This window comes from Chiloscyllium punctatum, chromosome 6 (genome assembly GCF_047496795.1).
Source record: "Chiloscyllium punctatum isolate Juve2018m chromosome 6, sChiPun1.3, whole genome shotgun sequence".
NCBI lineage: Eukaryota > Metazoa > Chordata > Chondrichthyes > Orectolobiformes > Hemiscylliidae > Chiloscyllium > Chiloscyllium punctatum.
Window position 1 is genome coordinate 103,618,346 of NC_092744.1, and position 25,907 is coordinate 103,644,252.

Genomic DNA, 25,907 nt, shown 5'->3' on the forward strand with positions numbered 1-25,907 from the left:
TGTGTGTGTGAACAAGTGTGTGTGTGTGAACACGTGTGAGTGTGTGAACAGGTGTGTGTGTGTGTGAACACGTGTGTGTGTGTGTGTGTGAACACGTGTGTGTGTGTGTGTGTGAACGTGTGTGTGTGTGTGACAACGTGTGTGTGTGAACACGTGTGTGTGTGTGTGTGGACACGTGTGTGTGTGTGAGAACACGTGTGTGCGTGCGTGTGTGAACACGTGTGTGCGTGTGTGTGAACACGTGTGTGTGTGCGTGTGTGTGTGAACATGTGTGTGTGAGTGTGAACGTGTGTGTTTGTGTGTGAACACGTGTGTGTGTGTGAACACGTGTGTGTGTGAACAGGTGTGTGTGTGTGAACACGTGTGTGTGTGAGAACACGTGTGTGTGTGTGAACAGGTGTGTGTGTGAACACGTGTGTGTGTGTGAACAAATGTGTGTGTGTGTGAACAGGTGTGTGTGTGTGAACACGTGTGTGTGTGAACACGTGTGTGTGCGTGTGGACACGTGTGTGTGTGTGTGAGAACACGTGTGTGTGTGCATGTGTGGACACGTGTGTGTGTGTGAACAGGGGTGTGTGTGTGTGAACAGGTGTGTGTGTGAACACGTGTGTGTGTGAACACGTGTATTTGTATGAACACGTGTGTGTGTGAACGTGTGTGTGTGTTTGTGTGTGCACACGTGTGTGTGTGTGTGAACACGTGTGTGTGTGAATGTGTGTGTGTGAACGTGTGTATGTGAACACATGTGTGTATGTGAACGGGTGTGTGTTAACATGTGTGTGTGTGAACACGTGTGTGTGAACACATGTGTGTGTGTGAACACGTGTGTGTGTGAACACGTGTGTGTGTGAACACGTGTGTGTGTGTGTGTGTGAACAGGTGTGTGTGTGTGAACAGGTGTGTGTGTGTGAGAACACGTGTGTGTGTGTGAGAACACGTGTGTGTGTGTGTGAACAGGTGTGTGTGTGTGAACAGGTGTGTGTGTGTGTGTGAACAAGTGTGTGTGTGAACACGTGTGTGTGTGAACAGGTGTGTGTGTGAACACGTGTGTGTGTGAACACGTGTGATTGTGTGAACAGGTGTGTGTGTGTGAACACGTGTGTGTGCGTGTGTGTGTGAACACGTGTGTGTGTGTGTGTGAACGTGTGTGTGTGTGTGACAACGTGGGTGTGTGTGAACACATGTGTGCGTGTGTGGACACGTGTGTGTGTGTGAGAACACGTGTGTGCGTGCGTGTGTGAACACGTGTGTGCGTGTGTGTGAACACGTGTGTGTGCGTGTGTATGAACATGTGTGTGTGAGTGTGAACGTGTGTGTTTGTGTGTGAACACGTGTGTGTGTGTGAACACGTGTGTGTGTGCGTGTGTGTGAACACGTGTGTGCATGTGTGTGTGAGAACATGTGTGTTTGTGTGAACGTGTGTGTCTGTTTGTGTGTGCACACGTGTGTGTGTGTGTGAACACGTGTGTGTGTGAATGTGTGTGTGTGAACTTGTGTATGTGAACACGTGTGTGTATGTGAATGGGTTTGTGTTAACAGGTGTGTGTGTGAACACGTGTGTGTGAACAGGTGTGTGTGTGTGAACAGGTGTGTGTGTGTGTGTGTGAACAAGTGTGTGTGTGAACACGTGTGTGTGTGAACAGGTGTGTGTGTGAAAACGTGTGTGTGTGAACACGTGTGAGTGTGTGAACAGGTGTGTGTGTGAACACGTGTGTGTGTGTGTGTGTGTGTGTGTGAACACGTGTGTGTGTGTGTGTGTGTGAACACGTGTGTGTGTGTGTGAACGTGTGTGTGTGTGTGACAACGTGTGTGTGTGAACACGTGTGTGTGTGTGTGGACACGTGTGTGTGTGTGAGAACACGTGTGTGCGTGCGTGTGTCAACACGTGTGTGCGTGTGTGTGAACACGTGCGTGTGTGCGTGTGTATGAACATGTGTGTGTGAGTGTGAACGTGTGTGTTTGTGTGTGAACACGTGTGTGTGTGTGAACACGTGTGTGTGTGTGAACAGGTGTGTGTGTGTGTGAACACGTGTGTGTGTGTGTGTGTGAACACGTGTGTGTGTGTGTGTGTGTGAACGTGTGTGTGTGTGTGACAACGTGTGTGTGTGAACACGTGTGTGTGTGTGTGTGGACACGTGTGTGTGTGTGAGAACACGTGTGTGCGTGCGTGTGTGAACACGTGTGTGCGTGTGTGTGAACACGTGTGTGTGTGCGTGTGTGTGTGAACATGTGTGTGTGAGTGTGAACGTGTGTGTTTGTGTGTGAACACGTGTGTGTGTGTGAACACGTGTGTGTGTGAACAGGTGTGTGTGTGTGAACACGTGTGTGTGTGAGAACACGTGTGTGTGTGTGAACAGGTGTGTGTGTGAACACGTGTGTGTGTGTGAACAAATGTGTGTGTGTGTGAACAGGTGTGTGTGTGTAAACAGGTGTGTGTGTGTGAACGCGTGTGTGTGTGTGAACGCGTGTGTGTGTGTGTGTGTGAACACGTGTGTGTGTGTGTGTGTGTGAACACGTGTGTGTGTGTGTGAACGTGTGTGTGTGTGTGACAACGTGTGTGTGTGAACACGTGTGTGTGTGTGGACACGTGTGTGTGTGTGAGAACACGTGTGTGCGTGCGTGTGTCAACACGTGTGTGCGTGTGTGTGAACACGTGTGTGTGTGCGTGTGTATGAACATGTGTGTGTGAGTGTGAACGTGTGTGTTTGTGTGTGAACACGTGTGTGTGTGTGAACACGTGTGTGTGTGTGAACAGGTGTGTGTGTGAACACGTGTGTGTGTGAGAACACGTGTGTGTGTGTAAACAGGTGTGTGTGTGTGAACGCGTGTGTGTGTGTGAACAGGTGTGTATGTGTGTGGGTGAACACGTGTGTGTGTGTGCGAACAGGTGTGTGTGTGTGAACACGTGTGTGTGTGAACACGTGTGTGTGCGTGTGGACACGTGTGTGTGTGTGTGAGAACACGTGTGTGTGCATGTGTGGACACGTGTGTGTGTGTGAACAGGGGTGTGTGTGTGAACAGGTGTGTGTGAGAACACGTGTGTGTGTGAACACGTGTATTTGTATGAACACGTGTATGTATGAACGTGTGTGTGTGTTTGTGTGTGCACACGTGTGTGTGTGTGTGAACACGTGTGTGTGTGAATGTGTGTGTGTGAACGTGTGTATGTGAACACGTGTGTGTGAACACGTGTGTGTGTGAACATGTGTGTGTGTGAACACGTGTGTGTGTGAACATGTGTGTGTGTGTGAACACGTGTGTGTGTGTGTGAACAGGTGTGTGTGTGTGAACAGGTGTGTGTGTGTGAATCAGTGTGTGTGTGTGTGAACCGGTGTGTGTGTGTGTGTGTGTGTGTGTGAACCGGTGTGTGTGTGTGTGTGAATACGTGTGTGACTGTGTGTGTGTGTGGGTGAACACGTGTGTGTGTGAGTGAACACTTGTGTGTGTGTGTGAACAGGTGTGTGTTTGTGAACACGTGTGTGTGTGTGAACAGGTGTGTGTGTGTGTGTGAACACGTGTGTGTGTGTGTGTGTGAACACGTGTGTGTGTGTGTGTGTGTGAACGTGTGTGTGTGTGTGACAACGTGTGTGTGTGAACACGTGTGTGTGTGTGTGGACACGTGTGTGTGTGTGAGAACACGTGTGTGCGTGCGTGTGTGAACACGTGTGTGCGTGTGTGTGAACACGTGTGTGTGTGCGTGTGTGTGTGAACATGTGTGTGTGAGTGTGAACGTGTGTGTTTGTGTGTGAACACGTGTGTGTGTGTGAACACGTGTGTGTGTGAACAGGTGTGTGTGTGTGAACACGTGTGTGTGTGAGAACACGTGTGTGTGTGTGAACAGGTGTGTGTGTGAACACGTGTGTGTGTGTGAACAAATGTGTGTGTGTGTGAACAGGTGTGTGTGTGTAAACAGGTGTGTGTGTGAACGCGCGTGTGTGTGTGAACGCTTGTGTGTGTGTGTGTGTGAACACGTGTGTGTGTGTGCAAACAGGTGTGTGTGTGTGAACACGTGTGTGTGTGAACACGTGTGTGTGCGTGTGGACACGTGTGTGTGTGTGTGAACACACGTGTGTGTTCATGTGTGGACACGTGTGTGTGTGTGAACAGGGGTGTGTGTGTGTGAACAGGTGTGTGTGTGAACACGTGTGTGTGTGAACACGTGTATTTGTATGAACACGTGTGTGTGTGAACGTGTGTGTGTGTTTGTGTGTGCACACGTGTGTGTGTGTGTGAACACGTGTGTGTGTGAATGTGTGTGTGTGAACGTGTGTATGTGAACACATGTGTGTATGTGAACGGGTGTGTGTTAACATGTGTGTGTGTGAACACGTGTGTGTGAACACATGTGTGTGTGTGAACATGTGTGTGTGTGAACACGTGTGTGTGTGAACACGTGTGTGTGTGAACACGTGTGTGTGTGTGTGTGAACAGGTGTGTGTGTGTGAACAGGTGTGTGTGTGTGAATCGGTGTGTGTGTGTGTGAACCGGTGTGTGTGTGTGAACCGGTGTGTGTGTGAATACGTGTGTGTCTGTGTGTGTGTGTGTGAACACGTGTGTGTATGAGTGAACACGTGTGTGTGTGTGTGAACAGGTGTGTGTGTGTGAACACGTGTGTGTGTGAACAGGTGTGTGTGTGTGAACACGTGTGTGTGTGTGAACAGGTGTGTGTGTGTGAACACGTGTGTGTGTGAACACGTGTATTTGTATGAACACGTGTGCGTGTGAACGTGTGTGTGTGTTTGTGTGAGAACACGTGTGTGTGTGAGAAAACGTGTGTGTGTGTGAGAACACGTGTGTGTGTGAGAACATGTATGTGTGAGAACACGTGTGTGTGTGAGAACACGTGTGTGTGTGTGAACAGGTGTGTGTTTGTGTGAAAAGGTGTGTGTGTGTCTGTGTGTGAACCCGTGTGTGTCTGTGTGTGAACACGTGTGTGTGAGAGAACAGGTGTGTGTGTGAGAACATGTATGTGTGAGAACACGTGTGTGTGTGAGAACACGTGTGTGTGTGTGAGAACACGTGTATGTGTGTGTGTGAGAACACGTGTGTGTGTGTGAACAGGTGTGTGTGTGAGAACATGTGTGTGTGAACACGTGTGTGTGTGTGTGTCTGAATCGGTGTGTGTGTGTGAACAGGTGTGTGTGAACAGGTGTGTGTGTGAACAGGTGTGTGTGTGAACACATGTGTGTGTGTGAACGTGTGTGTGTGTGTCTGTATGTGAACAGGTGTGTGTGTGAACACGTGTGTGTGTGTGTGAACGTGTGTGTGTGTGTGAACGCGTGTGTGTGTGAAAACATGTGTGTGTGTGAACACGTGTGTGTGTGAACAGGTGTGTGCGAGAACAGGTGTGTGTGTCTGTGTGAGAACACGTGTGTGTGTGAGAAAACGTGTGTGTGTGTGAGAACACGTGTGTGTGTGAGAACATGTATGTGTGAGAACACGTGTGTGTGTGAGAACACGTGTGTGTGTGTGAACAGGTGTGTGTGTGTGAACACGTGTGTGTGTGTGAACAGGTGTGTGTGCATGAGAACAGGTGTGTGTGTGTGAACACGTGTGTGTGTGAGAACACGTGTGTGTGAGAGAACAGGTGTGTGTGTGTGTGAACAGGTGTGTGTGTGTGTGAACAGGTGTGTGTGTTTGTGTGAGAACACGTGTGTGTGTGTGAGAACACGTGTGTGTCTGTGAACAGGTGTGTGTGTGTGAACACGTGTGTGTGTGTGAACAGGTGTGTGTGTGTGAACACGTGTGTGTGTGAACAGGTATGTGTGTGAACAGGTGTGTGTGTGTGAACACGTGTGAGTGTGTGAACAGGTGTGTGTGTGTGTGAACACGTGTGTGTGTGTGTGTGAACACGTGTGTGTGTGTGAACTTTTGTGTGTGTGTGACAACGTGTGTGTGTGAACACGTGTGTGTGTGAACACGTGTGTGTGTGTGTGTGAACACGTGTGTGTGTGTGTGTGAACGTGTGTGTGTGTGTGACAACGTGTGTGTGTGAACACGTGTGTGTGTGTGGACACGTGTGTGTGTGTGAGAACACGTGTGTGCGTGCGTGTGTGAACACGTGTGTGCGTGTGTGTGTGTGCATGTGTATGAACATGTGTGTGTGAGTGTGAACGTGTGTGTTTGTGTGTGAACACGTGTGTGTGTGTGAACACGTGTGTGTGTGTGAACAGGTGTGTGTGTGAACACGTGTGTGTGTGAGAACACGTGTGTGTGTGTAAACAGGTGTGTGTGTGTGAACGCGTGTGTGTGTGTGAACAGGTGTGTATGTGTGTGGGTGAACACGTGTGTGTGTGTGCGAACAGGTGTGTGTGTGTGAACACGTGTGTGTGTGAACACGTGTGTGTGCGTGTGGACACGTGTGTGTGTGTGTGAGAACACGTGTGTGTGCATGTGTTGACACGTGTGTGTGTGTGAACAGGGGTGTGTGTGTGAACAGGTGTGTGTGAGAACACGTGTGTGTGTGAACACGTGTATTTGCATGAACACGTGTATGTGTGAACGTGTGTGTGTGAACACGTGTGTGTGAACACGTGTGTGTGTGTGAACATGTGTGTGTGTGAACACGTGTGTGTGTGAACATGTGTGTGTGTGTGAACACGTGTGTGTGTGTGTGAACAGGTGTGTGTGTGTGAACAGGTGTGTGTGTGTGAATCAGTGTGTGTGTGTGTGTGAACCGGTGTGTGTGTGTGTGAACAGGTGTGTGTTTGTGAACACGTGTGTGTGTGTGAACAGGTGTGTGTGTGAACACGTGTGTGTGTGTGAACAGGTGTGTGTGTGTGAACACGTGTGTGTGTGTGTGTGAACAGGTGTGTGTGTGAGAACAGGTGTGTGTGTCTGTGTGTGAACGCGTGTGTGTCTGTGTGTGAACACGTGTGTTTGAGAGAACAGGTGTGTGTGTGTGTGAACACGTGTGTGTGTGAACAAGTGTGTGTGTGCGTGTGTGTGAACACGTGTGTGCATGTGTGTGTGAGAACATGTGTGTGTGTGTGAACGTGTGTGTGTGTTTGTGTGTGCACACGAGTGTGTGTGTGTGAACACGTGTGTGTGTGAATGTGTGTGTGTGAACGTGTGTATGTGAACACGTGTGTGTATGTGAACGGGTGTGTGTTAACAGGTGTGTGTGTGAACACGTGTGTGTGAACAGGTGTGTGTGTGTGAACATGTGTGTGTGTGAACACGTGTGTGTGTGTGAACAGGTGTGTGTGTGAACACGTGTGTGTGTGGACAGGTGTGTGTGTGTGTGGACAGGTGTGTGTGTGTGTGAACAGGTGTGTGTGTGTGAACATGTGTGTGTGTGTGAACAGGTGTGTGTTTGTCTGTGTGTGAACAGGTGTGTGTGTGAACAGGTGTGTGTGTGAACACGTGTGTGTGTGAACGTGTGTGTGTGTGAACGTGTGTGTACCTGTGTGTGAACACGTGTGTGTGTATGTGAACACGTGTGTGTGTGTGTGTGTGAACAGGTGTGTGTGTGAACAGGTGTGTGTGTGTGAGAACACGTGTGTTTGTGAGAACACGTGTGTGAGTGAACACGTGTGTGTGTGTGAACAGGTGTGTGTGTGAACAGGTGTGTGTGTGTGAGAACACGTGTATGTGTGTGTGTGAGAACACGTGTGTGTGTGTGAACAGGTGTGTGTGTGAGAACATGTGTGTGTGAACACGTGTGTGTGTGTGTGTGAACAGGTGTGTGTGTGTGAACAGGTGTGTGTGTGAACAGGTGTGTGTGTGTGTGAATCGGTGTGTGTGTGTGAACAGGTGTGTGTGAACAGGTGTGTGTGTGAACAGGTGTGTGTGTGAACACATGTGTGTGTGTGAACGTGTGTGTGTGTGTCTGTATGTGAACAGGTGTGTGTGTGAACACGTGTGTGTGTGTGTGAACGTGTGTGTGTGTGAGAACGCGTGTGTTTGTGTGTGAACACGTGTGTGTGTGTGAACACGTGTGTGTGTGCGTGTGTGTGAACACGTGTGTGCATGTGTGTGTGAGAACATGTGTGTGTGTGTGAACGTGTGTGTCTGTTTGTGTGTGCACACGTGTGTGTGTGTGTGAACACGTGTGTGTGTGAATGTGTGTGTGTGAACTTGTGTATGTGAACACGTGTGTGTATGTGAATGGGTTTGTGTTAACAGGTGTGTGTGTGAACACGTGTGTGTGAACAGGTGTGTGTGTGAACAAGTGTGTGTGTGAACACGTGTGTGTGTGAACAGGTGTGTGTGTGAAAAAGTGTGTGTGTGAACACGTGTGAGTGTGTGAACAGGTGTGTGTGTGAACACGTGTGTGTGTGAACACGTGTGTGTGTGTGTGTGTGTGAACACGTGTGTGTGTGTGTGAACGTGTGTGTGTGTGTGACAACGTGTGTGTGTGTGTGAGAACACGTGTGTGTGCATGTGTGGACACGTGTGTGTGTGTGAACAGGGGTGTGTGTGTGAACAGGTGTGTGTGTGAATGTGTGTGTGTGAACTTGTGTATGTGAACACGTGTGTGTATGTGAATGGGTTTGTGTTAACAGGTGTGTGTGTGAACACGTGTGTGTGAACAGGTGTGTGTGTGTGAACAGGTGTGTGTGTGTGTGTGAACAAGTGTGTGTGTGAACACGTGTGTGTGTGAACAGGTGTGTGTGTGAAAACGTGTGTGTGTGAACACGTGTGAGTGTGTGAACAGGTGTGTGTGTGAACACGTGTGTGTGTGTGTGTGTGTGAACACGTGTGTGTGTGTGTGTGTGTGAACACGTGTGTGTGTGTGTGAACGTGTGTGTGTGACAACGTGTGTGTGTGAACACGTGTGTGTGTGGACACGTGTGTGTGTGTGAGAACACGTGTGTGCGTGCGTGTGTCAACACGTGTGTGCGTGTGTGTGAACACGTGTGTGTGTGCGTGTGTATGAACATGTGTGTGTGAGTGTGAACGTGTGTGTTTGTGTGTGAACACGTGTGTGTGTGTGAACACGTGTGTGTGTGTGAACAGGTGTGTGTGTGAACACGTGTGTGTGTGAGAACACGTGTGTGTGTGTAAACAGGTGTGTGTGTGTGAACGCGCGTGTGTGTGTGAACAGGTGTGTATGTGTGTGGGTGAACACGTGTGTGTGTGTGCGAACAGGTGTGTGTGTGTGAACACGTGTGTGTGTGAACACGTGTGTGTGCGTGTGGACACGTGTGTGTGTGTGTGAGAACACGTGTGTGTGCATGTGTGGACACGTGTGTGTGTGTGAACAGGGGTGTGTGTGTGAACAGGTGTGTGTGTGAATGTGTGTGTGTGAACTTGTGTATGTGAACACGTGTGTGTATGTGAATGGGTTTGTGTTAACAGGTGTGTGTGTGAACACGTGTGTGTGAACAGGTGTGTGTGTGTGAACAGGTGTGTGTGTGTGTGTGAACAAGTGTGTGTGTGAACACGTGTGTGTGTGAACAGGTGTGTGTGTGAAAACGTGTGTGTGTGAACACGTGTGAGTGTGTGAACAGGTGTGTGTGTGAACACGTGTGTGTGTGTGTGTGTGTGAACACGTGTGTGTGTGTGTGTGTGTGAACACGTGTGTGTGTGTGTGAACGTGTGTGTGTGACAACGTGTGTGTGTGAACACGTGTGTGTGTGGACACGTGTGTGTGTGTGAGAACACGTGTGTGCGTGCGTGTGTCAACACGTGTGTGCGTGTGTGTGAACACGTGTGTGTGTGCGTGTGTATGAACATGTGTGTGTGAGTGTGAACGTGTGTGTTTGTGTGTGAACACGTGTGTGTGTGTGAACACGTGTGTGTGTGTGAACAGGTGTGTGTGTGAACACGTGTGTGTGTGAGAACACGTGTGTGTGTGTAAACAGGTGTGTGTGTGTGAACGCGCGTGTGTGTGTGAACAGGTGTGTATGTGTGTGGGTGAACACGTGTGTGTGTGCGAACAGGTGTGTGTGTGTGAACACGTGTGTGTGTGAACACGTGTGTGTGCGTGTGGACACGTGTGTGTGTGTGTGAGAACACGTGTGTGTGCATGTGTGGACACGTGTGTGTGTGTGAACAGGGGTGTGTGTGTGAACAGGTGTGTGTGAGAACACGTGTGTGTGTGAACACGTGTATTTGTATGAACACGTGTATGTATGAACGTGTGTGTGTGTTTGTGTGTGCACACGTGTGTGTGTGTGTGAACACGTGTGTGTGTGAATGTGTGTGTGTGAACGTGTGTATGTGAACACGTGTGTGTGAACACGTGTGTGTGTGAACATGTGTGTGTGTGAACACGTGTGTGTGTGAACATGTGTGTGTGTGAACACGTGTGTGTGTGTGTGAACAGGTGTGTGTGTGTGAACAGGTGTGTGTGTGTGAATCAGTGTGTGTGTGTGTGAACCGGTGTGTGTGTGTGTGTGTGTGTGTGAACCGGTGTGTGTGTGTGTGTGAATACGTGTGTGACTGTGTGTGTGTGTGTGTGAACACGTGTGTGTGTGAGTGAACACTTGTGTGTGTGTGTGAACAGGTGTGTGTTTGTGAACACGTGTGTGTGTGTGAACAGGTGTGTGTGTGTGTGTGAACACGTGTGTGTGTGTGTGTGTGAACACGTGTGTGTGTGTGTGTGAACGTGTGTGTGTGTGTGACAACGTGTGTGTGTGAACACGTGTGTGTGTGTGTGGACACGTGTGTGTGTGTGAGAACACGTGTGTGCGTGCGTGTGTGAACACGTGTGTGCGTGTGTGTGAACACGTGTGTGTGTGCGTGTGTGTGTGAACATGTGTGTGTGAGTGTGAACGTGTGTGTTTGTGTGTGAACACGTGTGTGTGTGTGAACACGTGTGTGTGTGTGAACAGGTGTGTGTGTGTGAACACGTGTGTGTGTGAGAACACGTGTGTGTGTGTGAACAGGTGTGTGTGTGAACACGTGTGTGTGTGTGAACAAATGTGTGTGTGTGTGAACAGGTGTGTGTGTGTAAACAGGTGTGTGTGTGTGAACGCGTGTGTGTGTGTGAACGCTTGTGTGTGTGTGTGTGTGTGAACACGTGTGTGTGTGTGCAAACAGGTGTGTGTGTGTGTGAACACGTGTGTGTGTGAACACGTGTGTGTGCGTGTGGACACGTGTGTGTGTGTGTGAACACACGTGTGTGTTCATGTGTGGACACGTGTGTGTGTGTGAACAGGGGTGTGTGTGTGTGAACAGGTGTGTGTGTGAACACGTGTGTGTGTGAACACGTGTATTTGTATGAACACGTGTGTGTGTGAACGTGTGTGTGTGTTTGTGTGTGCACACGTGTGTGTGTGTGTGTGAACACGTGTGTGTGTGAATGTGTGTGTGTGAACGTGTGTATGTGAACACATGTGTGTATGTGAACGGGTGTGTGTTAACATGTGTGTGTGTGAACACGTGTGTGTGAACACATGTGTGTGTGTGAACATGTGTGTGTGTGAACACGTGTGTGTGTGAACACGTGTGTGTGTGAACACGTGTGTGTGTGTGTGAACAGGTGTGTGTGTGTGAACAGGTGTGTGTGTGTGAATCGGTGTGTGTGTGTGTGAACCGGTGTGTGTGTGTGAACCGGTGTGTGTGTGAATACGTGTGTGTCTGTGTGTGTGTGTGTGAACACGTGTGTGTATGAGTGAACACGTGTGTGTGTGTGTGAACAGGTGTGTGTGTGTGAACACGTGTGTGTGTGAACAGGTGTGTGTGTGTGAACACGTGTGTGTGTGTGAACAGGTGTGTGTGTGTGAACACGTGTGTGTGTGAACACGTGTATTTGTATGAACACGTGTGCGTGTGAACGTGTGTGTGTGTTTGTGTGAGAACACGTGTGTGTGTGAGAAAACGTGTGTGTGTGTGAGAACACGTGTGTGTGTGAGAACATGTATGTGTGAGAACACGTGTGTGTGTGAGAACACGTGTGTGTGTGTGAACAGGTGTGTGTTTGTGTGAAAAGGTGTGTGTGTGTCTGTGTGTGAACCCGTGTGTGTCTGTGTGTGAACACGTGTGTGTGAGAGAACAGGTGTGTGTGTGAGAACATGTATGTGTGAGAACACGTGTGTGTGTGAGAACACGTGTGTGTGTGTGAACAGGTGTGTGTGTGTGTGTGAGAACAGGTGTGTGTGTCTGTGTGTGAACCCGTGTGTGTCTGTGTGTGAACACGTGTGTGTGAGAGAACAGGTGTGTGTGTGTGAACACGTGTGTGTGTGAACACGTGTCTGTGTGTGAACACGTGTGTGTGTGCGTGTGTGTGAACAGGTGTGTGTGTGTGTGAACAAGTGTGTGTGTGAACACGTGTGTGTGTGAACATGTGTGTGTGTGAGAAAACGTGTGTGAGTGTGTGAGAACACGTGTGTGTGAGAACAAGTGTGTGTGAACACGTGTGTGTGTGAGAACACGTATGTGTGTGTGAGAACAGGTGTGTGTGTGTGAACAGGTGTGTGTGTGTGAGAACACGTGTGTGTGTGTGAGAACACGTGTGTGTATGTGTGAACAGGTGTGTGTGTGTGAACAGGTGTGTGTGTGTGTGTGAACAAGTGTGTGTGTGAACACGTGTGTGTGTGAAAAGGTGTGTGTGTGAACAAGTGTGTGTGTGTGAACACGTGTGAGTGTGTGAACAGGTGTGTGTGTGTGTGAACACGTGTGTGTGTGTGTGTGTGTGAACACGTGTGTGTGTGTGTGTGTGAACGTGTGTGTGTGTGTGACAACGTGTGTGTGTGAACACGTGTGTGTGTGTGTGTGGACACGTGTGTGTGTGTGAGAACACGTGTGTGCGTGCGTGTGTGAACACGTGTGTGCGTGTGTGTGAACACGTGTGTGTGTGCGTGTGTGTGTGAACATGTGTGTGTGAGTGTGAACGTGTGTGTTTGTGTGTGAACACGTGTGTGTGTGTGAACACGTGTGTGTGTGAACAGGTGTGTGTGTGTGAACACGTGTGTGTGTGAGAACACGTGTGTGTGTGTGAACAGGTGTGTGTGTGAACACGTGTGTGTGTGTGAACAAATGTGTGTGTGTGTGAACAGGTGTGTGTGTGTAAACAGGTGTGTGTGTGTGAACGCGTGTGTGTGTGTGAACGCGTGTGTGTGTGTGTGTGTGAACACGTGTGTGTGTGTGCAAACAGGTGTGTGTGTGTGAACACGTGTGTGTGTGAACACGTGTGTCTGCGTGTGGACACGTGTGTGTGTGTGTGAGAACACGTGTGTGTGTGCATGTGTGGACACGTGTGTGTGTGTGAACAGGGGTGTGTGTGTGTGAACAGGTGTGTGTGTGAACACGTGTGTGTGTGAACACGTGTATTTGTATGAACACGTGTGTGTGTGAACGTGTGTGTGTGTTTGTGTGTGCACACGTGTGTGTGTGTGTGAACACGTGTGTGTGTGAATGTGTGTGTGTGAACGTGTGTATGTGAACACATGTGTGTATGTGAACGGGTGTGTGTTAACATGTGTGTGTGTGAACACGTGTGTGTGAACACATGTGTGTGTGTGAACATGTGTGTGTGTGAACACGTGTGTGTGTGAACACGTGTGTGTGTGTGTGTGAACAGGTGTGTGTGTGTGAACAGGTGTGTGTGTGTGAATCGGTGTGTGTGTGTGTGTGAACCGGTGTGTGTGTGTGTGTGTGAACCGGTGTGTGTGTGAATACGTGTGTGTCTGTGTGTGTGTGTGTGAACACGTGTGTGTGTGAGTGAACACGTGTGTGTGTGTGTGAACAGGTGTGTGTGTGTGAACACGTGTGTGTGTGTGAACAGGTGTGTGTGTGTGAACACGTGTGTGTGTGTGAACAGGTGTGTGTGTGTGAACACGTGTGTGTGTGTGTGAACAGGTGTGTGTGTGAGAACAGGTGTGTGTCTCTGTGTGTGAACCCGTGTGTGTCTGTGTGTGAACACGTGTGTGTGAGAGAACAGGTGTGTGTGTGTGAACACGTGTGTGTGTGAACACGTGTCTGTGTGTGAACACGTGTGTGTGTGCGTGTGTGTGAACACGTGTGTGCATGTGTGTGTGAGAACATGTGTGTGTGTGTGAACGTGTGTGTCTGTTTGTGTGTGCACACGTGTGTGTGTGTGAACACGTGTGTGTGTGAATGTGTGTGTGTGAACGTGTGTATGTGAACACATGTGTGTATGTGAACGGGTGTGTGTTAACATGTGTGTGTGTGAACACGTGTGTGTGAACACATGTGTGTGTGTGAACATGTGTGTGTGTGAACACGTGTGTGTGTGAACACGTGTGTGTGTGAACACGTGTGTGTGTGTGTGTGAACAGGTGTGTGTGTGTGAACAGGTGTGTGTGTGTGAATCGGTGTGTGTGTGTGTGAACCGGTGTGTGTGTGTGAACCGGTGTGTGTGTGAATACGTGTGTGTCTGTGTGTGTGTGTGTGAACACGTGTGTGTATGAGTGAACACGTGTGTGTGTGTGTGAACAGGTGTGTGTGTGTGAACACGTGTGTGTGTGAACAGGTGTGTGTGTGTGAACACGTGTGTGTGTGTGAACAGGTGTGTGTGTGTGAACACGTGTGTGTGTGAACACGTGTATTTGTATGAACACGTGTGCGTGTGAACGTGTGTGTGTGTGTGTGTGAACCCGTGTGTGTCTGTGTGTGAACACGTGTGTGTGAGAGAACAGGTGTGTGTGTGAGAACATGTATGTGTGAGAACACGTGTGTGTGTGAGAACACGTGTGTGTGTGTGAACAGGTGTGTGTGTGTGTGTGAGAACAGGTGTGTGTGTCTGTGTGTGAACCCGTGTGTGTCTGTGTGTGAACACGTGTGTGTGAGAGAACAGGTGTGTGTGTGTGAACACGTGTGTGTGAACACGTGTCTGTGTGTGAACACGTGTGTGTGTGCGTGTGTGTGAACAGGTGTGTGTGTGTGTGAACAAGTGTGTGTGTGAACACGTGTGTGTGTGAACATGTGTGTGTGTGAGAAAACGTGTGTGAGTGTGTGAGAACACGTGTGTGTGAGAACAAGTGTGTGTGAACACGTGTGTGTGTGAGAACACGTATGTGTGTGCGAGAACAGGTGTGTGTGTGTGAACAGGTGTGTGTGTGTTAGAACACGTGTGTGTGTGTGAGAACACGTGCTTGTGTGTGTGAACAGGTGTGTGTGTGTGAACAGGTGTGTGTGTGTGTGTGAACAAGTGTGTGTGTGAACACGTGTGTGTGTGAAAAGGTGTGTGTGTGAACAAGTGTGTGTGTGTGAACACGTGTGAGTGTGTGAACAGGTGTGTGTGTGTGTGAACACGTGTGTGTGTGTGTGTGTGAACACGTGTGTGTGTGTGTGTGTGAACGTGTGTGTGTGTGTGACAACGTGTGTGTGTGAACACGTGTGTGTGTGTGTGTGGACACGTGTGTGTGTGTGAGAACACGTGTGTGCGTGCGTGTGTGAACACGTGTGTGCGTGTGTGTGAACACGTGTGTGTGTGCGTGTGTGTGTGAACATGTGTGTGTGAGTGTGAACGTGTGTGTTTGTGTGTGAACACGTGTGTGTGTGTGAACACGTGTGTGTGTGAACAGGTGTGTGTGTGTGAACACGTGTGTGTGTGAGAACACGTGTGTGTGTGTGAACAGGTGTGTGTGTGAACACGTGTGTGTGTGTGAACAAATGTGTGTGTGTGTGAACAGGTGTGTGTGTGTAAACAGGTGTGTGTGTGTGAACGCGTGTGTGTGTGTGAACGCGTGTGTGTGTGTGTGTGAACACGTGTGTGTGTGTGCAAACAGGTGTGTGTGTGTGAACACGTGTGTGTGTGAACACGTGTGTGTGCGTGTGGACACGTGTGTGTGTGTGTGAGAACACGTGTGTGTGTGCATGTGTGGACACGTGTGTGTGTGTGAACAGGGGTGTGTGTGTGTGAACAGGTGTGTGTGTGAACACGTGTGTGTGTGAACACGTGTATTTGTATGAACACGTGTGTGTGTGAACGTGTGTGTGTGTTTGTGTGTGCACACGTGTGTGTGTGTGTGAACACGTGTGTGTGTGAATGTGTGTGTGTGAACGTGTGTATGTGAACACATGTGTGTATGTGAACGGGTGTGTGTTAACATGTGTGTGTGTGAACACGTGTGTGTGAACACATGTGTGTGTGAACACGTGTGTGTGTGAACACGTGTGTGTGTGAACACGTGTGTGTGTGTGTGTGAGAACAGGTGTGTGTGTGTGAACAGGTGTGTGTGTGTGAGAACACGTGTGTGTGTGTGAGAACACGTGTGTGTGTGTGTGAACAGGTGTGTGTGTGTGAACAGGTGTGTGTGTGTGTGAACAAGTGTGTGTGTGAACACGTGTGTGTGTGAACAGGTGTGTGTGTGAACACGTGTGTGTGTGAACACGTGTGATTGTGTGAACAGGTGTGTGTGTGTGAACACGTGTGTGTGCGTGTGTGTGTGAACACGTGTGTGTGTGTGTGTGAACGTGTGTGTGTGTGTGACAACGTGGGTGTGTGTGAACACATGTGTGCGTGTGTGGACACGTGTGTGTGTGTGAGAACACGTGTGTGCGTGCGTGTGTGAACACGTGTGTGCGTGTGTGTGAACACGTGTGTGTGTGCGTGTGTATGAACATGTGTGTGTGAGTGTGAACGTGTGTGTTTGTGTGTGAACACGTGTGTGTGTGTGAACACGTGTGTGTGTGCGTGTGTGTGAACACGTGTGTGCATGTGTGTGTGAGAACATGTGTGTGTGTGTGAACGTGTGTGTCTGTTTGTGTGTGCACACGTGTGTGTGTGTGTGAACACGTGTGTGTGTGAATGTGTGTGTGTGAACTTGTGTATGTGAACACGTGTGTGTATGTGAATGGGTTTGTGTTAACAGGTGTGTGTGTGAACACGTGTGTGTGAACAGGTGTGTGTGTGTGAACAGGTGTGTGTGTGTGTGTGTGAACAAGTGTGTGTGTGAACACGTGTGTGTGTGAACAGGTGTGTGTGTGAAAACGTGTGTGTGTGAACACGTGTGAGTGTGTGAACAGGTGTGTGTGTGAACACGTGTGTGTGTGTGTGTGTGTGTGTGAACACGTGTGTGTGTGTGTGTGTGAACACGTGTGTGTGTGTGTGAACGTGTGTGTGTGTGTGACAACGTGTGTGTGTGAACACGTGTGTGTGTGTGTGGACACGTGTGTGTGTGTGAGAACACGTGTGTGCGTGCGTGTGTCAACACGTGTGTGCGTGTGTGTGAACACGTGCGTGTGTGCGTGTGTATGAACATGTGTGTGTGAGTGTGAACGTGTGTGTTTGTGTGTGAACACGTGTGTGTGTGTGAACACGTGTGTGTGTGTGAACAGGTGTGTGTGTGTGTGAACACGTGTGTGTGTGTGTGTGTGAACACGTGTGTGTGTGTGTGTGTGTGAACGTGTGTGTGTGTGTGACAACGTGTGTGTGTGAACACGTGTGTGTGTGTGTGTGGACACGTGTGTGTGTGTGAGAACACGTGTGTGCGTGCGTGTGTGAACACGTGTGTGCGTGTGTGTGAACACGTGTGTGTGTGCGTGTGTGTGTGAACATGTGTGTGTGAGTGTGAACGTGTGTGTTTGTGTGTGAACACGTGTGTGTGTGTGAACACGTGTGTGTGTGAACAGGTGTGTGTGTGTGAACACGTGTGTGTGTGAGAACACGTGTGTGTGTGTGAACAGGTGTGTGTGTGAACACGTGTGTGTGTGTGAACAAATGTGTGTGTGTGTGAACAGGTGTGTGTGTGTAAACAGGTGTGTGTGTGTGAACGCGTGTGTGTGTGTGAACGCGTGTGTGTGTGTGTGAACACGTGTGTGTGTGTGTGTGTGTGAACACGTGTGTGTGTGTGTGAACGTGTGTGTGTGTGTGACAACGTGTGTGTGTGAACACGTGTGTGTGTGTGGACACGTGTGTGTGTGTGAGAACACGTGTGTGCGTGCGTGTGTCAACACGTGTGTGCGTGTGTGTGAACACGTGTGTGTGTGCGTGTGTATGAACATGTGTGTGTGAGTGTGAACGTGTGTGTTTGTGTGTGCACACGTGTGTGTGTGTGTGAACACGTGTGTGTGTGTGAACAGGTGTGTGTGTGAACACGTGTGTGTGTGAGAACACGTGTGTGTGTGTAAACAGGTGTGTGTGTGTGAACGCGTGTGTGTGTGTGAACAGGTGTGTATGTGTGTGGGTGAACACGTGTGTGTGTGTGCGAACAGGTGTGTGTGTGTGAACACGTGTGTGTGTGAACACGTGTGTGTGCGTGTGGACACGTGTGTGTGTGTGAACAGGGGTGTGTGTGTGAACAGGTGTGTGTGAGAACACGTGTGTGTGTGAACACGTGTATTTGTATGAACACGTGTATGTATGAACGTGTGTGTGTGTTTGTGTGTGCACACGTGTGTGTGTGTGTGAACACGTGTGTGTGTGAATGTGTGTGTGTGAACGTGTGTATGTGAACACGTGTGTGTGAACACGTGTGTGTGTGAACATGTGTGTGTGTGAACACGTGTGTGTGTGAACATGTGTGTGTGTGTGAACACGTGTGTGTGTGTGAACAGGTGTGTGTGTGTGAACAGGTGTGTGTGTGTGAATCAGTGTGTGTGTGTGTGAACCGGTGTGTGTGTGTGTGTGTGTGTGTGTGAACCGGTGTGTGTGTGTGTGTGAATACGTGTGTGACTGTGTGTGTGTGTGGGTGAACACGTGTGTGTGTGAGTGAACACTTGTGTGTGTGTGTGAACAGGTGTGTGTTTGTGAACACGTGTGTGTGTGTGAACAGGTGTGTGTGTGTGTGTGTGAACACGTGTGTGTGTGTGTGTGTGAACACGTGTGTGTGTGTGTGTGTGAACGTGTGTGTGTGTGTGACAACGTGTGTGTGTGAACACGTGTGTGTGTGTGGACACGTGTGTGTGTGTGAGAACACGTGTGTGCGTGCGTGTGTGAACACGTGTGTGCGTGTGTGTGAACACGTGTGTGTGTGCGTGTGTGTGTGAACATGTGTGTGTGAGTGTGAACGTGTGTGTTTGTGTGTGAACACGTGTGTGTGTGTGAACACGTGTGTGTGTGAACAGGTGTGTGTGTGTGAACACGTGTGTGTGTGAGAACACGTGTGTGTGTGTGAACAGGTGTGTGTGTGAACACGTGTGTGTGTGTGAACAAATGTGTGTGTGTGTGAACAGGTGTGTGTGTGTAAACAGGTGTGTGTGTGTGAACGCGCGTGTGTGTGTGAACGCTTGTGTGTGTGTGTGTGAACACGTGTGTGTGTGTGCAAACAGGTGTGTGTGTGTGAACACGTGTGTGTGTGAACACGTGTGTGTGCGTGTGGACACGTGTGTGTGTGTGTGAACACACGTGTGTGTTCATGTGTGGACACGTGTGTGTGTGTGAACAGGGGTGTGTGTGTGTGAACAGGTGTGTGTGTGAACACGTGTGTGTGTGAACACGTGTATTTGTATGAAAACGTGTGTGTGTGAACGTGTGTGTGTGTTTGTGTGTGCACACGTGTGTGTGTGTGTGAACACGTGTGTGTGTGAATGTGTGTGTGTGAACGTGTGTATGTGAACACATGTGTGTATGTGAACGGGTGTGTGTTAACATGTGTGTGTGTGAACACGTGTGTGTGAACACATGTGTGTGTGTGAACATGTGTGTGTGTGAACACGTGTGTGTGTGAACACGTGTGTGTGTGAACACGTGTGTGTGTGTGTGTGAACAGGTGTGTGTGTGTGAACAGGTGTGTGTGTGTGAATCGGTGTGTGTGTGTGTGAACCGGTGTGTGTGTGTGAACCGGTGTGTGTGTGAATACGTGTGTGTCTGTGTGTGTGTGTGTGAACACGTGTGTGTATGAGTGAACACGTGTGTGTGTGTGTGAACAGGTGTGTGTGTGTGAACACGTGTGTGTGTGAACAGGTGTGTGTGTGTGAACACGTGTGTGTGTGTGAACAGGTGTGTGTGTGTGAACACGTGTGTGTGTGAACACGTGTATTTGTATGAACACGTGTGCGTGTGAACGTGTGTGTGTGTTTGTGTGAGAACACGTGTGTGTGTGAGAAAACGTGTGTGTGTGTGAGAACACGTGTGTGTGTGAGAACATGTATGTGTGAGAACACGTGTGTGTGTGAGAACACGTGTGTGTGTGTGAACAGGTGTGTGTTTGTGTGAAAAGGTGTGTGTGTGTCTGTGTGTGAACCCGTGTGTGTCTGTGTGTGAACACGTGTGTGTGAGAGAACAGGTGTGTGTGTGAGAACATGTATGTGTGAGAACACGTGTGTGTGTGAGAACACGTGTGTGTGTGTGTGAGAACACGTGTATGTGTGTGTGTGAGAACACGTGTGTGTGTGTGAACAGGTGTGTGTGTGAGAACATGTGTGTGTGAACACGTGTGTGTGTGTGTGTGAACAGGTGTGTGTGTGTGAACAGGTGTGTGTGTGAACAGGTGTGTGTGTGTCTGAATCGGTGTGTGTGTGTGAACAGGTGTGTGTGAACAGGTGTGTGTGTGAACAGGTGTGTGTGTGAACACGTGTGTGTGTGAACGTGTGTGTGTGTGTCTGTATGTGAACAGGTGTGTGTGTGAACACGTGTGTGTGTGTGTGAACGTGTGTGTGTGTGTGAACGCGTGTGTGTGTGAAAACATGTGTGTGTGTGAACACGTGTGTGTGTGAACAGGTGTGTGCGAGAACAGGTGTGTGTGTCTGTGTGAGAACACGTGTGTGTGTGAGAAAACGTGTGTGTGTGTGAGAACACGTGTGTGTGTGAGAACATGTATGTGTGAGAACACGTGTGTGTGTGAGAACACGTGTGTGTGTGTGAACAGGTGTGTGTGTGTGTGAAAAGGTGTGTGTGTGTGAGAACACGTGTGTGTGTGAGAACACGTGTGCGTGTGTGAACAGGTGTGTGTGTGTGAACACGTGTGTGTGTGTGAACAGGTGTGTGTGTGTGAACACGTGTGTGTGTGTGAACAGGTATGTGTGTGAACAGGTGTGTGTGTGTGAACACGTGTGTGTGTGTGAACAGGTGTGTGTGCATGAGAACAGGTGTGTGTGTGTGAACACGTGTGTGTGTGACAACACGTGTGTGTGAGAGAACAGGTGTGTGTGTGTGTGAACAGGTGTGTGTGTGTGTGAACAGGTGTGTGTGTTTGTGTGAGAACACGTGTGTGTGTGTGAGAACACGTGTGTGTCTGTGAACAGGTGTGTGTGTGTGAACACGTGTGTGTGTGTGAACAGGTGTGTGTGTGTGAACACGTGTGTGTGTGAACAGGTATGTGTGTGAACAGGTGTGTGTGTGTGAACACGTGTGAGTGTGTGAACAGGTGTGTGTGTGTGTGAACACGTGTGTGTGTGTGTGTGAACACGTGTGTGTGTGTGAACTTTTGTGTGTGTGTGACAACGTGTGTGTGTGAACACGTGTGTGTGTGAACACGTGTGTGTGTGTGTGTGAACACGTGTGTGTGTGTGTGTGAACGTGTGTGTGTGTGTGACAACGTGTGTGTGTGAACACGTGTGTGTGTGTGGACACGTGTGTGTGTGTGAGAACACGTGTGTGCGTGCGTGTGTGAACACGTGTGTGCGTGTGTGTGTGTGCGTGTGTATGAACATGTGTGTGTGAGTGTGAACGTGTGTGTTTGTGTGTGAACACGTGTGTGTGTGTGAACACGTGTGTGTGTGTGAACAGGTGTGTGTGTGAACACGTGTGTGTGTGAGAACACGTGTGTGTGTGTAAACAGGTGTGTGTGTGTGAACGTGTGTGTGTGTGTGAACAGGTGTGTATGTGTGTGGGTGAACACGTGTGTGTGTGTGCGAACAGGTGTGTGTGTGTGAACACGTGTGTGTGTGAACACGTGTGTGTGCGTGTGGACACGTGTGTGTGTGTGTGAGAACACGTGTGTGTGCATGTGTTGACACGTGTGTGTGTGTGAACAGGGGTGTGTGTGTGAACAGGTGTGTGTGAGAACACGTGTGTGTGTGAACACGTGTATTTGCATGAACACGTGTATGTGTGAACGTGTGTGTGTGAACACGTGTGTGTGAACACGTGTGTGTGTGTGAACATGTGTGTGTGTGTGAACACGTGTGTGTGTGAACATGTGTGTGTGTGTGAACACGTGTGTGTGTGTGTGAACAGGTGTGTGTGTGTGAACAGGTGTGTGTGTGTGAATCAGTGTGTGTGTGTGTGTGAACCGGTGTGTGTGTGTGTGAACAGGTGTGTGTTTGTGAACACGTGTGTGTGTGTGAACAGGTGTGTGTGTGAACACGTGTGTGTGTGTGAACAGGTGTGTGTGTGTGAACACGTGTGTGTGTGTGTGAACAGGTGTGTGTGTGAGAACAGGTGTGTGTGTCTGTGTGTGAACGCGTGTGTGTCTGTGTGTGAACACGTGTGTTTGAGAGAACAGGTGTGTGTGTGTGTGAACACGTGTGTGTGTGAACAAGTGTGTGTGTGCGTGTGTGTGAACACGTGTGTGCATGAGTGTGTGAGAACATGTGTGTGTGTGTGAACGTGTGTGTGTGTTTGTGTGTGCACACGTGTGTGTGTGTGTGAACACGTGTGTGTGTGAATGTGTGTGTGTGAACGTGTGTATGTGAACACGTGTGTGTATGTGAACGGGTGTGTGTTAACAGGTGTGTGTGTGAACACGTGTGTGTGAACAGGTGTGTGTGTGTGAACATGTGTGTGTGTGAACACGTGTGTGTGTGTGAACAGGTGTGTGTGTGAACACGTGTGTGTGTGGACAGGTGTGTGTGTGTGTGGACAGGTGTGTGTGTGTGTGAACAGGTGTGTGTGTGTGAACATGTGTGTGTGTGTGAACAGGTGTGTGTTTGTCTGTGTGTGAACAGGTGTGTGTGTGAACAGGTGTGTGTGTGAACACGTGTGTGTGTGAACGTGTGTGTGTGTGAACGTGTGTGTACCTGTGTGTGAACACGTGTGTGTGTATGTGAACACGTGTGTGTGTGTGTGTGTGAACAGGTGTGTGTGTGAACAGGTGTGTGTGTGTGAGAACACGTGTGTTTGTGAGAACACGTGTGTGAGTGAACACGTGTGTGTGAGAGAACACGTGTGTGTGTGTGTGTGTGAACAGGTGTGTGTGTGAACAGGTGTGTGTGTGTGAGAACACGTGTATGTGTGTGTGTGTGAACACGTGTGTGTGTGTGTGTGAACAGGTGTGTGTGTGTGAACAGGTGTGTGTGTGAACAGGTGTGTGTGTGTGTGAATCGGTGTGTGTGTGTGAACAGGTGTGTTGGAACAGGTGTGTGTGTGAACAGGTGTGTGTGTGAACACATGTGTGTGTGTGAACGTGTGTGTGTGTGTCTGTATGTGAACAGGTGTGTGTGTGAACACGTGTGTGTGTGTGAACACGTGTGTGTGTGTAAACAGGTGTGTGTGTGTGAACGCGCGTGTGTGTGTGAACAGGTGTGTATGTGTGTGGGTGAACACGTGTGTGTGTGTGCGAACAGGTGTGTGTGTGTGAACACGTGTGTGTGTGAACACGTGTGTGTGCGTGTGGACACGTGTGTGTGTGTGAGAACACGTGTGTGTGCATGTGTGGACACGTGTGTGTGTGTGAACAGGGGTGTGTGTGTGAACAGGTGTGTGTGAGAACACGTGTGTGTGTGAACACGTGTATTTGTATGAACACGTGTATGTATGAACGTGTGTGTGTCTTTGTGTGTGCACACGTGTGTGTGTGTGTGAACACGTGTGTGTGTGAATGTGTGTGTGTGAACGTGTGTATGTGAACACGTGTGTGTGAACACGTGTGTGTGTGAACATGTGTGTGTGTGAACACGTGTGTGTGTGAACATGTGTGTGTGTGTGAACACGTGTGTGTGTGTGTGAACAGGTGTGTGTGTGTGAACAGGTGTGTGTGTGTGAATCAGTGTGTGTGTGTGTGAACCGGTGTGTGTGTGTGTGTGTGTGTGAACCGGTGTGTGTGTGTGTGTGAATACGTGTGTGACTGTGTGTGTGTGTGTGTGAACACGTGTGTGTGTGAGTGAACACTTGTGTGTGTGTGTGAACAGGTGTGTGTTTGTGAACACGTGTGTGTGTGTGAACAGGTGTGTGTGTGTGTGTGAACACGTGTGTGTGTGTGTGTGTGAACACGTGTGTGTGTGTGTGTGAACGTGTGTGTGTGTGTGACAACGTGTGTGTGTGAACACGTGTGTGTGTGTGTGGACACGTGTGTGTGTGTGAGAACACGTGTGTGCGTGCGTGTGTGAACACGTGTGTGCGTGTGTGTGAACACGTGTGTGTGTGCGTGTGTGTGTGAACATGTGTGTGTGAGTGTGAACGTGTGTGTTTGTGTGTGAACACGTGTGTGTGTGTGTGAACACGTGTGTGTGTGTGAACAGGTGTGTGTGTGTGAACACGTGTGTGTGTGAGAACACGTGTGTGTGTGTGAACAGGTGTGTGTGTGAACACGTGTGTTTGTGTGAACAAATGTGTGTGTGTGTGAACAGGTGTGTGTGTGTAAACAGGTGTGTGTGTGTGAACGCGTGTGTGTGTGTGAACGCTTGTGTGTGTGTGTGTGTGAACACGTGTGTGTGTGTGCAAACAGGTGTGTGTGTGTGAACACGTGTGTGTGTGAACACGTGTGTGTGCGTGTGGACACGTGTGTGTGTGTGTGAACACACGTGTGTGTTCATGTGTGGACACGTGTGTGTGTGTGAACAGGGGTGTGTGTGTGTGAACAGGTGTGTGTGTGAACACGTGTGTGTGTGAACACGTGTATTTGTATGAACACGTGTGTGTGTGAACGTGTGTGTGTGTTTGTGTGTGCACACGTGTGTGTGTGTGTGAACACGTGTGTGTGTGAATGTGTGTGTGTGAACGTGTGTATGTGAACACATGTGTGTATGTGAACGGGTGTGTGTTAACATGTGTGTGTGTGAACACGTGTGTGTGAACACATGTGTGTGTGTGAACATGTGTGTGTGTGAACACGTGTGTGTGTGAACACGTGTGTGTGTGAACACGTGTGTGTGTGTGTGTGAACAGGTGTGTGTGTGTGAACAGGTGTGTGTGTGTGAATCGGTGTGTGTGTGTGTGAACCGGTGTGTGTGTGTGAACCGGTGTGTGTGTGAATACGTGTGTGTCTGTGTGTGTGTGTGTGTGAACACGTGTGTGTATGAGTGAACACGTGTGTGTGTGTGTGAACAGGTGTGTGTGTGTGAACACGTGTGTGTGTGAACAGGTGTGTGTGTGTGAACACGTGTGTGTGTGTGAACAGGTGTGTGTGTGTGAACACGTGTGTGTGTGAACACGTGTATTTGTATGAACACGTGTGCGTGTGAACGTGTGTGTGTGTTTGTGTGAGAACACGTGTGTGTGTGAGAAAACGTGTGTGTGTGTGAGAACACGTGTGTGTGTGAGAACATGTATGTGTGAGAACACGTGTGTGTGTGAGAACACGTGTGTGTGTGTGAACAGGTGTGTGTTTGTGTGAAAAGGTGTGTGTGTGTCTGTGTGTGAACCCGTGTGTGTCTGTGTGTGAACACGTGTGTGTGAGAGAACAGGTGTGTGTGTGAGAACATGTATGTGTGAGAACACGTGTGTGTGTGAGAACACGTGTGTGTGTGAACAGGTGTGTGTGTGTGTGTGAGAACAGGTGTGTGTGTCTGTGTGTGAACCCGTGTGTGTCTGTGTGTGAACACGTGTGTGTGAGAGAACAGGTGTGTGTGTGTGAACACGTGTGTGTGTGAACACGTGTCTGTGTGTGAACACGTGTGTGTGTGCGTGTGTGTGAACAGGTGTGTGTGTGTGTGAACAAGTGTGTGTGTGAACACGTGTGTGTGTGAACATGTGTGTGTGTGAGAAAACGTGTGTGAGTGTGTGAGAACACGTGTGTGTGAGAACAAGTGTGTGTGAACACGTGTGTGTGTGAGAACACGTATGTGTGTGTGAGAACAGGTGTGTGTGTGTGAACAGGTGTGTGTGTGTGTGAGAACACGTGTGTGTGTGTGAGAACACGTGTGTGTATGTGTGAACAGGTGTGTGTGTGTGAACAGGTGTGTGTGTGTGTGTGAACAAGTGTGTGTGTGAACACGTGTGTGTGTGAAAAGGT